This window comes from Muntiacus reevesi, chromosome 1, assembly GCF_963930625.1.
Source record: "Muntiacus reevesi chromosome 1, mMunRee1.1, whole genome shotgun sequence".
In the NCBI taxonomy this organism is placed as follows: domain Eukaryota; kingdom Metazoa; phylum Chordata; class Mammalia; order Artiodactyla; family Cervidae; genus Muntiacus; species Muntiacus reevesi.
In genome coordinates, this window is record NC_089249.1 from 223,462,326 (window position 1) to 223,475,899 (window position 13,574).

Below are 13,574 nucleotides of genomic sequence, written 5' to 3' on the forward strand. Positions count from 1 at the left end.
CTCAGGCAGGTGCCCACCCCTGGTGTAGCTCTGTGAGCAATGGTCCCTGTAACCTGGTACGGGAAGGTCCTCAAAAGGCAAGAAGGAGACTTACGAGAAAAGGAAGAGAAAAAAAAAAAAGAAGGAAGAAGCCAAGTTGCTGAAGTAAAAGAAGCCCATCATGTACAAATTCTTGGCTGCTTGACACACACTTGCCTGCATATTTAGATTTATGAACACACGTGTGCCCATACACACACACACACACACACACACACACACACACACACACATTTTACACACACATGTCTGTCCAGAAGGCAGTATAACTTAGGGATTTAGAAACAGACTGTCAAGGTTTGAGTTCTTTCTTGACTTTGAGAGAGCTACTTAAGCCTTCCATGTCTATTTCCTCATTTGTGAAACAGGGATGCTATCCCTATGAAGGCTTGCTGGTAGGATTAAACAAATAATGTCTCTGAAGTTTTAGAACAGCACCTGACACCCAGTAAGAGGCCAGGAAGTGTTCATAGTGGAGGTTTCTTCACACACACTTTTAAAAAATTCCTCCATCTAACACTGTGTTACGATCTCATCCCTTCTCAAAAGGAAACAGCCCGAAGTCATTTCTAGCTACTGCATCCAACTTCAAGGCCAGGATTTCTGGGTAACGTTCACTTCTCCCCCACTCAATGTTCTACCACCTACAGACTAACTTTACTCACCACCAACACACTCTACAAACAATGGGAGAAGGGAAGAAGAAAAAGAGAATTTCAAGATGATATGATTCAGAAAGCAAGCAAGGAGATATAGAGAGAATACTGTTCTTTGTATTACCCCACTCCCAAACTCAGAGGGGTGAATGTCAGATTCTAAAAATACCTGGCCCTGGGCATTAGAAGGAGTTTCAGGAACAGAGGGCTGAGCTCAGTGGGAACATTCCTAAGAACACCTAACACTCTTGGCTCTTATTCTGTGCTCACCAACAACCTTTTGATGATCAGAGCTGTTCCAAGGCCTCCAACAGTCTCTAGCAGAGCAACATCACCACCTGGTCATCTGGTAGACCTTTGTCCACTTGCAACTAGTAAATTGACTTATAGTACACACCTATATGAAGTTAACATGAGGTTAGCCTGACCAAAGCAGTTTTTTAAGGACCTAATTTTCTTCGCATGAACAGAGGTCCTGGGACCAGATATTGAAGTGGTATGGAAAGATATAATGTTATTCATCTCTTATCCTAAGGCTGGAGAGTTCCAAAGTGGAAAGAGTAAGAGTTCAGGTCTTTCAACCATGCCCACCTCATCAAGACTCTCAATATTCCTCTTAAGACAATCACCCATTCATTCTTTCAGCAGCATCTTATTAAGCCCCTTCTCAGTGATGAGCTCCATAATGTGAAAGAAAGGCAACTAAACCAGGAGTCAAGAGACCTGGCTTTTATTTCCAGCTGTGTGATCCTGGACCACAGCCCTTCAAGACTGCAGGTCCCATAGCCACACAAGGAGACAGGACAGAATGATTTGGCATGTCTTATTCAGCCTGAATCATGGCCCAATTCTACCCAAGTTGGGGGAACTCACAATCCAGCTGGTCATTTCTGGTCAACAGCACTCTTTGCCAAGTCCAGCAAATCTGCTAGATGCCTTCTGGAGGGAGGTATGGCCAGGTCCAGATGGCTTATTAAAAGCAGGAAGTTTTTGTGATGGCAAACTAGACATCGAGAAGAGACATGCAAGTTAACTGAAACATCTGAGCTTCCCATTTACTTTCAGATGATTTTTAAATTTCATTTTGGCTAAAGAAATCAGTCCATCTGTCTGACTTCTGGAGCAATTAGAGAACGTAGTAGAACTTGAAAGGCTGAAAATGAAACACAAACAAATAAGAGTGGGAAATGTGACCAAGAAAGAAACACTAAATGCCTCAGATGTGTCCCAAAGAAGAGATGGGAGGTGGCCCCTGGGAGTGGGCATGCAGACTGGACCTGACTGGGACAGTTCATGGCCAGAGAGCTGCTCTGACCCTGACCTGCCCTGGGACTTCCAGGCAGTTGGGGTGGTGAGGAGGGAGGACAAACGCCTGACCTGGTTTCCCTCTTTATATGCAGCAGAGAGAGGGGCTGAAGAAACAACAGGCACAATTTAAGGTGAACACACTTTTCTTGCCTGATACTTTCCAAAGGCCCACACTGCAGCACTCTCGCGGGGAGGCTGAGATCAAATTATCCATGCCCATGGACCTCCAACAATGGTCATTCACATTTTGGCCCGGGCTGGACTGGACTGGACAAGCCCTGGCCTGAAGGCAGGAATGGACACAAAGGAAGTCATCCACATCCTGGGGAGGAGTCAGAACCCTGTTTCAATTGGCACTGCTGCGCACAGTGCAGAAAAGTAGGCCGAAGATGGAAAGATCACAGGAAACCAGAGAGGTCAGGAGATACCCCCAAGGCCACACAGCAATCTAAAACATAAACACTCTTAATACCTGGTGCAATCTCTTTGTACAGGGCATCTAGAAAGTGGAAGGGAGGTTTTGCAGAGAGCTGAAAGGCTGGGCATTTATACATCCACAGGAGGAAGCATACAGAGGATTTGGAGCTTGGTTAAGGTAGGGGGCCAAAGGAGTTATGGGGTCACAGTTATTTTTACACTACCTCTTGAGAGCAGCAATAAAGAGGAAAGGAAAAGAGATAAAGCAGTACAAACAGAGTGCTGGAAGGCAGTGGGATGTCCGATGAGTTGCAGAGCACGCTCAAGGGTGCAGGAAGACGCTGGCCCAGAGAGAAAGCACAGAGGCACTGCCTGCCTGGTGCCAGCACTCTAAGTCTGCTCAAAGGTTTTACACAGAGAAAGAAACAGCTTTCTAATTAGCTCTAAAATGAGTGCTTCGACTTCTCCCTTATTCTGTGATTCAGCTTCTCTGAAGTATCTCCCAGCCCCTTTGCCAGAGGACTGGGGAGACACCACTCAGGGTCTATCTGATAAGCACCACTCACCCCAAGCTGAGGAGTGGTACCCACTGATTCACACACAACCAACCCACCTGCTCCCTGTGAGTGCCTAGGGCTGATGGATCTGACCCACAGATGGAACACCTTGAATCCAGAGCCAGTTGCCAGAGGAGCAGAAAACCCTCTGACAGGCAGTTTGTGGCCACCTGGGGACCTCCTGGGTCTGTTTGCCACTGTGAGAAGGAGAGAAAGCTGTGGTAGAGACTATCACCAGTGTCTGTGCCCTGACTACAGCTGGGACCACACTGTGGACCCTGAGGAAGGCAGCCCTGCAAAGAGGGTACCTCCACACTCAGCCGATCCTAGAACTCCTGACAGAAGAGCCGTCAGGCAGAATCAGAGGGCCAACGGGATGCCATCTCGATTCCTCCCTCCATATCCCTGGGGTCCATCTGCTCCACAGCCCCATTAATGTCCCTTTACATCCCAAGCCAGCCCCAGGAACAGGACTAGAAACTTCTAGAAAGCCCAACCATCTGCATGAGTCACCACTCCCTTCCTTGCGCACAGCCTTCCTCCTGGGCTCCCCTTCTTGCTTTGAATCGGGCAGTCACTCCTTGCTGTCAGCCCTGTTTTCCTACAAGGAGGTTCTTTCCTTTTCCACATGTCCAGATCCTCAGATATATTGAGTTCAGTCCAGACCTGACCACACATCACCCAGGGAGGGGTTCCCCAGCATTTCATCACCATCTTCAATCAAATCCCCCTAGGAGGGGCCCCCTGAGTTGGCTTGGAACAACAGCCCAACCTGAACAGCACAGTCTACAACTAGATTGGACCTGATTTCTTGAACTTCTTATGGTGTTATCAGTGGTTCAGGCTCACCACCTTCTCTTTCACACCACACACGGCTTCCCTGTGCTTAATTTCATTAATTGAAATGAAACTGGACAGTCCAAGTTCTATAAAAGCTGCTACTCTGCCTGGGGAAGTGATAGGTTCTTAAATATTTGTTGAATTAACAAATGAGTGCATGAATAAATAACATACATTTTCAAAGTATCTTTCTCCCAAGAAGTATTGTATGTGTGGTTGGTATATATTTCTGAACTCTTACATGTCAGAATCAGTCATTCTATTGTCTTTGCTCTCAAATAAAAACCAGCTTGGTTGGTTATAAAATCTTTGGATTCCAACTGTGTCTCATGGTGGGTAATCTAATTTCTCTAATTATGTGTTTATATTGGTTTGGGCAAAAACTTTGCTTTGTTCAGGTTTTTCCATAGCTGCTTACAAAAAAATCTGAATGAACCTTTTGACCAACCCAAAACATAGGAATTTTTACCTTTGTCCTTGAAGTTCAAAAATGCAGCCAGACCTCCTGAACCCACTGACAAGTCTTAACACTACTAAACATGATGAACCTGGACATTTGGTACCTCCTGATGCTCATCATTTCATGCACAAAGCACCACCTACAAGGTATTCTTGTCAAAAATATTGAGCCAAAATCAAGGTTCTGGAACTGACATCCATTTTCAGGACACAAAGAGGACAAAACTACAAATTAAATAACACTATCTGGAAGTTAATAGACAAATCTAGATGACAGGACATTCTACAAAACAACTGATTCCATTTCCATTGCATGCAAAAAATAAAAATAAAAGGGAGTATGCTCTGGATTAAAATGGTGTTAAAAAACACAAATATTTATTATCTAATAATTTCTGTGGATGAGAAATTCAAAAGTGGAATAGCTGGGTAATGGTGCTCAGGCTCTCTCATAAGGTGGAAGTCAGGATATGAGCTGGGCTCTGGACTCATCTGAAGGTTTGCTGGATCTGAGGAAGTGCTTCCAAGTTTGCTTACTCACACGGCTGGTAAGTTATACCCACTGCTAGCAGGTGGCCGAGTGCCTCCCCATGCAGACCTTTCCACAGGCTATTGAATGTCCCCATGACTTGTCAACCAGCTTCCCTTGTAATGAACCCTCCAAGGGAGCACACAGTGGAGCACTGATGTCTTTACAACCCAGATTTGGAAGTCACTGCTACTTCTGCCACATACCTTATCAAACCAAACCACTAAATCCAGTCCACATTCAAGAGGGGGGGAGCTGGTCTCTTTTGAAGGGGAAAGTGTCAAACAATTTAAAGACATAACTTAAATCCACCAAAGCAAACAAATGCAATGTGTGACCTTTGGATCATGATTAAGACAAACCAATTGTAAAGGCATTTTGTAAACATTCAGGGAACTGTTCTTGTGGCTAGATACTAGACAATACCAAAGATTATTGTTAATTAAATGTGATAATAGTGTTATAATTATAAGAGAAAATACACACATTTTTAGAGATATATACTAAACATATAAAGAGGATGATATTATATCTGAGATTGGCTTCAAATTAATTCAGCAAAAATTAAAAGGCAAGAAGCAAAAACAAAGAAGAAAAAACAGGAAAAGAAATGGAGGAAAGTGAAGAAAATATGGCAACACTCTGACAACTGTTAAAATCTGGGTAGTAAGTACAAGGGTGGGGCAGGGGGCGTTGCCATACTATTTTTATATGCTTGAAATTTTCATAATAAAAAAGATTTTTAATGCTACCAGACTAATAGCTAGATACAGATCTCATTCATCTTGCCTAGAGTATGGCAAGAGCCCTTTCAATCTGCATATACATATCTTCTCTCAGCTCAATATTTTCTTCTGTGATATCTTCATTCTTTCTATTTCATCTGCTCTGCTCTCTTCTCCAAGAGCCCCAGCTATTCTTGCATTCACCCTCTGCTCTCCATGTCTGTCATCTTTTCCCTCTTTGGACTCCTTTGCATTCAGAGAAGGTGTCTTATATGTCTGCTGATAGCATCCTGAGTAAACCAGCGAGACAGCATTAGAGTAAGCAGGGGACTGAGGAGTGGAGAAACTCAAAGAGCAAGGCACCCCTGTGGGGCTGTCAGAGGAGGAACCTTAACAGGAAGTGCCTCCTTATGACCTTCCTCTCCTCCTGACAGGCTTCTCAGCATCCAAGAAAGATCCCCCTTCACCAACATCCATCAGAAGCGAGTCCCCTAGCAAGACCTCAGAAGCACCTCATGCCTAACTCCTTTCTAAAATTAGCATGAGTTTAGGAAGAAAAGGCTATAACATATCCATGCTGGCTTTCTTTATTTCTTTTTCTTTGATTTCTTTTCTTTCTTTGTTTGTTTTTTCCTTTGACAAAATATGTGTCCATTCTCAAACAACCTTTGTCATTTTTCATCTCTACCTCTCCCTTCCTGCCTCTAAGTCATAGTATATTAACAAGAGTCTGAAGATCTCTTTGCAATAACAGCAACACAAAAACGTTTGCCAATCTGCAACTGTAGGTCTATTTTGTCATAAGCAAATTGGGGCCTCTATAAGCTGAAGAGAGGCCCCATATCTTCATAATGGTACATACTTTATTTTTCCTATCCCTCAGTTTGTCAAGATCAAACCAGTCAATCTTAAGGAAATCAACCCTGAAAATTCACTGGAAGGACTGATGCTGAAATTGAAGCTCCAATACTTTGGCCACTTGATGTGAAGAACTGACTCATTGGAAAAGACCTTGAGGCTGGGAAAGATTGAGGGCAGGAGAAGAAGGGGGTGATAGAGAATAAGATGGTTAGATGGCATCACCGACTCAATGGACATGAGTTTGAGCAAACTCTGGGAGATAGTGAAGGACAGGGAAGCCTCGCATGCTGCAGTCCATGGGTTTGCAAAGAGTTGAACAAAACAGCAACTGAACAACAACAGTTTGTAAGGATCAGAGAAGCATTTCCTGAAGACATGCCCTAGTGTTACATCTTGGCTGAAAGAAGGAGAGAGAGGCAAAACCAAGTCATGACAGAATCATCAAAGCTAGCACCCACTTCTGTGCCATCAACTCTCTGACTCTGTAAGACAGGTCTTCAGTATCTGGTGGTGGAAATGCAGAGAAAGATAACCAGTGGGTGGAACTGTGTGTAACCCACACTCAACCACCTCTGGCCTTAAAACTATCTGGGGACTGTGGCTGAAGGTTAGAAGGCTAGAAGCCATCATGCAGGATCTTGTAGGCCACACCAAGGGGGCTTCCAGGGGGTGTGGACTTTGTTCTTTAGGAAACAGAAACTATGAAGGACAATCTCAGTTGCATTCTAGGAAGATCGTTCTGTCTACAGAAGATGAATTGGAAGAGGAAAGACTGATGGCAAGAAACCTCTTAGGAGGTTGTTGTAAAGTCCAAGATATCAATTATTACTTTAATTTGAGGAATGTTGACATGCCTAACCCATGACTATGGACATTTCCAGACCACAGGCTCTGATGTCAATAAAAGAGGCCATCAATCTCATCAACTCCCCAAACTCTGTAATGGTATCTCTCATCGTCCATCAGAGCAACTGCAGAAGGAGACTTAAACAGCAACCTTGAATCCACCAATCTAGAATAAAGTAAATTATTTTGAGACATCAGTGCTTTAGTTATTATCAGCCATTTGTTACTTATGACCCTTCTCATTACTCACCTGGATGTACAATGAAAGAACCACAGCATCACAATCAAGACAAGAGATGCCAGGGGTGGATGACCCTGGGGAGTGCCCGTGGAGAGGGAAGGAAGGAACCTGAAGTAACCAGGCAGCTATCAGGATATGCTCAACCTGTCTCTGGTTCTTTGAGTAGAAGCTTTCCATCAGCCTCCTGCCTAGGCTGCCCTCAGCCAGGGCTCCTGCCAACTGAGATGGAAAGAATCACTGGGCTCCTACCTCCCAGTATCTCCTGCTCTCCTTCACAATACACAGTCCCAGAGCACAGAGACTTATTGGATTAAAGGCTTCCTAATTGGATTTTCTTGGCATTTTCTCTTGGAAGATTTTAGTACTCTCAACTGTGAACTTGCTGGAGTTAGCTTGCTTGTGTGTTTCCTTATAAAGCAAAGAATATCCCATATTGCAGACCCTTGTCTCTAACTGTGAAGCATGTAGAATGAAAATGTGGTCTCACCCTCTTCTGTCTCCTCCTATAACCTAGACAGAACTGACCAAAGTCATGCTTGTGACCCCAACACCTCAGGACAGAGCACATAAATGAGTCTTTGAAGGTTTGAAAAGCTCCCAATTCCCTCCTCTGCTTGTACCATCCCACTCTGCTTGGTCATCGTGGTAGAGGTATGAGTTCAGTTCAGTTCAGTCACTCAGTTGTGTCCAACTCTTTGTGACCTCATGAACCGCAGCACGCCAGGCCCCTCTGTCCATCACCAACTCCCGGAGTCCACCCAAACCCATGTCTATCAAGTCGATGATGCCATCCAACCGTCTCATCCTCTGTCGTCCCCTTCTCCTCCTGCCCTCAATCTTTCCCTGCACCAGGGTCTTTTCCAATGAGTCAGCTCTTCACATCAGGTGGCCAAAGTATTGGAGTTTCAGCTTCAACATCGGTCCTTCCAATGAACACGCAGGACTGATCTCCTTTAGGGTGGACTGGTTGGATCCCCTTGCAGTTCAGAGGACTCTCAAGAGTCTTCTCCAACACCACAGTTCAAAAGCATCAATTCTTTGGCACTCATCTTTCTTTATAGTCCAACTCTCACATCTATACATGACCACTGGAAAAACCATAGCCATGGCTAGATGGACCTTTGTTGGCAAAGTAATGTCTCTGCTTTTTAATATGCTGTCTAGGTTGGTCATAACGTTCCTTCCAAGGAGTAAGTGTCTTTTAATTTCATTGCTGCAATCACCATCTGCAGTGATTTTGGAGCCCAGAAAAATAAAGTCAGCCACTGTTTCCACTGTTTCCCCATCTATCTGCCATGAAGTGATAGGACCGGATGCCATGATCTTAGTTTTCTGAATGTTGAGATTTAAGCCAACTTTTTCACTCTCCTGTTTCACTTTCATCAAGAGGCTCTTTAGTTCTTCTTCACTTTCTGCCATAAGGGTAGTGTCATCTGCATATCTGAGTTTATTGATATTTCTCCCGGCAATCTTGATTCCAGTTTGTGCTTCCTCCAGCCCAGCGTTTCTCATGATGTACTCTGAGGTAAGAGTAGCTGCTCTTCTGACCCAAAGAACTTTTTTTGTTTCTCCAACTTGAAGGTGGGCCGTGACACCGTCTTAAAGCTGTCTCTCACCTGCGAACTCCTTTCTTCTGGGGGAGATAATGCACTTGCCCAAGAAAGGATGGAGTTCTCACCTGGAAGATGAAAATGAGGATTTTTGAAGATGGGAGCAGATGATCACAACATGGACAGCCAAAGATATTCTCGAGCTGCAAGCATGGTATATGAGTCACAAATGCCACCCCAGGCTAACAATAAATGGACTTTTACTTCAAAGACCCTGATGCTGGGAAAGATTGATGGCAGGAGGAGAAGGGGGTGACAGAGGATGAGATGGTTGGATAGCATCATTGACTCAATGGACATAAGTTTGAGCAAACTCCGGGAGGTAATGTGGGACATGGAAGCCTGGCATGTTCCAGTCCATAGCGTTGCAAAGAGCAGGACTCAACTTAGCAACTCAACAACAACTGCAGTGAGGTAATGAAGTCTAGGCTGGGACCCCACAGATCTCACCCACCACTCCCCCTCACTCACTCTTTCCCAGCTATTTCCACTGTGGGGTCCTCACTGGGGAGTTGCAGCTGTCTGGGTGCAAAGAGAAGCTGCTGCCATGTGTCTTACTGGGTTGGAATTCACTGATCACTTGCCTTCAGCCAGCATACCCCCCACCCCCACCATGGCATGGAGACAGCTATGCCCCTCAGAGACCACAGCTACCAGGCAACGGGATGCCTACAGTGCTGCCAACAAAGCATCTGCATTTTTTCATTGAGCACCAAATCCAGATTCTAGTTAGATTCAACTCCCAGTTACACAGAACACCCTAACCTGGAGGAAGAACTATAAATTATCGCAAATTGCAAGTAATCCAAAAATTTGGGCTACAGGGAGTCTGAGAAACCAGTTGAGGCTTTGATGTGTTTTTTCAACATCAAGCAGTTGTGTGATTGAGTGGATCTTGCATTGGCATGGCAGTGAGCCTGCCAGCAGACCCTGGGGAGTGGGTGGTAGATGAGGACCTCCTACAGAACCATGCCGCCACCAGCAAAGACTCACCATTTCACCCAGCTGGGTCTTTGGGAAGAGTTCACATGTTTCTCTTGCCCAAGCAGAGGAAGAGCCAAGTCAAAAGAAGAATTAAGAAATAAAGAAATACACAAAAGAATATAAATTTAATAAATCGATTTAAAGAACTTCTGAAGAGAGCAGATATCATACATTTAGGTCTCTCTCCATCATTAAAACAGCCATTCCACAATCCAGCCTGAAAAATTTAGAAAAATTTCCAAGAGTGCTCAGGAAAGGTAAATGGCTTCAGGAGAAAGAGCTCACGTTTACTGAGCACCATCCATGTGACAGGCACTGTGCTGAACACTTTGCATACATGATCCCCTCTGATCCTTACAATAACTGTGAAGACAGTACAGTTATCAGCCCCATTTTGCTGCTGCTGCTGCTGCTAAGTAACATCAGTCGTGTCCAACTCTGTGCAACCCCATAGATGGCAGCCCACCAGGCTCCTCCGTCCCCAGGATTCTCCACGCAAGAACACTGGAGTGGGTTGCCATTTCCTTCTCCAGTGCATGAAAGTGAAAAATAAAAGCAAAGTTGCTCAGTTGTGTCTGGCTCTTCTCAACCCCATGGACGGCAGTCTACCAGGCTCCTCCGTCCAAGGGATTTTCCAGACAAGAGTACTGGAATGGGTTGCCATTGCCTTCTCCCAGCCCCATTTTACTAATGAGGAAACTGATGCTTAAAGAGGTTGAGTAGCCTGCCAACAGTCACTCAGCGAGTAAGCAATAGAACTGAGATTTAGACCAGAACTTTAGCTCCTAAGTGCTGATTAAGACCACCTTCAAAAGGTGGAAGAGATTTGTTTCAATTGCTCATACTGGAGACTGACATATCTCCAACCTGTAAGGGTCGGAGAGATATCTTCTTCTATAAGCACATGCTCGAAGTTCTGCCCTGACCTGCTTTAATCCACAAAGCAATCCAAATCCATGTTGTTAATGCCTCGACCTTGATAGGAAAATACTCATGACATCCAAACTCCTATCTTCAGCCTGGCCCAGACAGTCTGTCAACCCACCCCCTCTCCCCAAACCCCTCAAATCCCACCGCAGGCCATGCAATGTTCACTCACTGATTGAAATAATGCAATTAGAGGATATAGAAAATCTATTCCACATGGTACCATCTGCATTCTCTTCTGACAGCTAATTTGATTGGTGCTCTTTAATCAATAAAGCACTCATGCAGCAGCCAGATAATTCGCCTCTATTTTTCCTACACCATTTGTAAGTGAAAAACACTCCGCCTCCTACTTCTGCAGTGACCCAGGGTGAAGTGATGAAAACAAGCCCTTTGAAATAGCAAAGAATGTACTAGATGTGTGTCGTTATGGGGCCATCAGGCCAATTCCCACATCTGGAGGGGTGTTCTTGGCTGGAAGCAATGACACCCACTCTTCTATTTCCCAGCCTTACCCATTCTCTACAGGTACAGAAATGAAACCCAGCCTAGAAGCGATAGGTGGACCCAAGCACTCTCTATCTGGGCAGAACTTGAATCTGGTTTTTATTACCATATAAGAGAGTTTGAGGGTCAGTTTCTGGATAAATAGATGGTTGGACAAATATGAGTAGCTGAGTACATGCAGGCATGTGAACCAGCAAAGGAGAGAAAAGAGGAAAAAGATTGGGAGAGGAAAAGAAGAACAGGCCTCAAGGGCTGGAATATAGGGAGAACACACACCCATTATTCCAATACTGATGACACAACAGTGGTCATCGGTGACAATGTACCTGAGGTTAGATTGCCTAGGAGCAAGAACTAAGGCAGGGATTTGGGTCCACATGATCTACTGATCAAATATTCTCAAGAATATTTATTGAACTCAACTGAAATATTATTAGAAGGAGTGAGGCCAAGGGAGAGAAAGGGGCAAGCAAGCCTGTGGCTGCAGCTGGAGTCCGGCTTCACCCAGACAGAGTACATGCTCAAACCTTTAACTGCCCCGTGAAGTCGGTCCCACCTTGAGTTGCATGGGCTGACCTTTTGTACTTGTCAGTCAGTTTTTAACCCCTGGGGTGACTGAGGTGGCAAAACTTCTTGGGCAAAGTAGCTCCCATTCACCAGAGGGAAACTCCTAGAGAAGTTGGAGCACACGGCAGCCAGAGAATGGGAGCACTGGAGAAAGGGAGGCAAATCAGGGGACCAGTAGCAGCTGGCACATCCTGTAACACATGCAAGAGCTGGAAAGTCAGAGAGACCACAGAGCCACCCTCCCCAGGTGGGAATTCTGAGACTCAGGCTGTTACAATGAAACTCAGGTACCCACACCCATCACTCTGGCCAATCTTTACAAAGCTAACCAAGAATGGCACAAAGAGTCCATGTGACCTCCCTCCCAGCCCTCATGACTGAGGCTAACAACATGGAGTTTAGAAGATGCCTGGGTCTTTAAGAAGGCATCCAGTGCCACACTTCATATCTCAGAGTTGGTTTCTGACATCTTTGGAAGACGCCCTCACTCTCCTTCACCCAGAGACATCGCCTCTCTAGGACAAACAGCTCCACATCGTGACAGATCACAACGCATCAGCTTCTGATTCTGGACCCTGCAGAAGGGAAACATGAACGTGGCACTTTGCCAGAGAGCCTTTGCGTATGGGAGTCAGTACATCAGTGTCATGGACACCTGCACCCACTTACCTCCAGCAGGCCCACACGGTGACAAAGCGGCTCATTAATTTGAACACAAGTGCAGTCGATCATCCTGGTGCTTGGCCCTCATGATGCCAAGGAAGAAGCAGGGCTGCCCTGTGGAGTGTGCTGAGCAGGCAGATGTTGGGAGTGGGCATGCCCAACCACTATCAGAACACCATCTCCTGCTCCCAGAGCTTGACGGCACACAGACAGTGGCTGAGTGCAAACACAACCAGCACAAGAGAAGAAAATTCAATGCCCCCCAAACAAAAGGGACATATCAGGCAACAAAACCTATTCTCAAGGTTGATGACAAAGATACCCATACAGATGGAAGGAGAATGAAATCTCAGATGTGACTGCCCTTGAGGGCATGCAGAGCAGCAGACCTACCTATGGGGTCACCTGTTATGCCTGGATGATGAAAACCCCTGAACCCTCAGAGGGGGGCCCTAAGGAGACAGAGTAGAAAGGACATTATGATGGTAAAGCCAGACAAAAGGCACAATTAGTCACTGAAAAGTAAATTTTCCTCCTCTGGGGATGGAAGGAACGGGAGGAGGGTTGGCTCTTCCAGTTGGTCCCTGTGACTTGGAGGTCCAGTGGGCTCTGCCGCGTCCCTGGAGGAGCACCGTGCAAAATGGGGTGGAGAGCCTGTCTAATTGATGATGGGATGGGGCAAACCCAGTGGCGATCAGAGTCCACCAGCTGAAAGGACACAGCTCAGGGAGGTGTACCATCATCACTCACTGGAAATTCATCCCTAGATGTGATGTGTTTGCTGATTTCAGATGCCCCCGAATAAGCAAAGAAACCATTTGACTATTACTTTTATTTA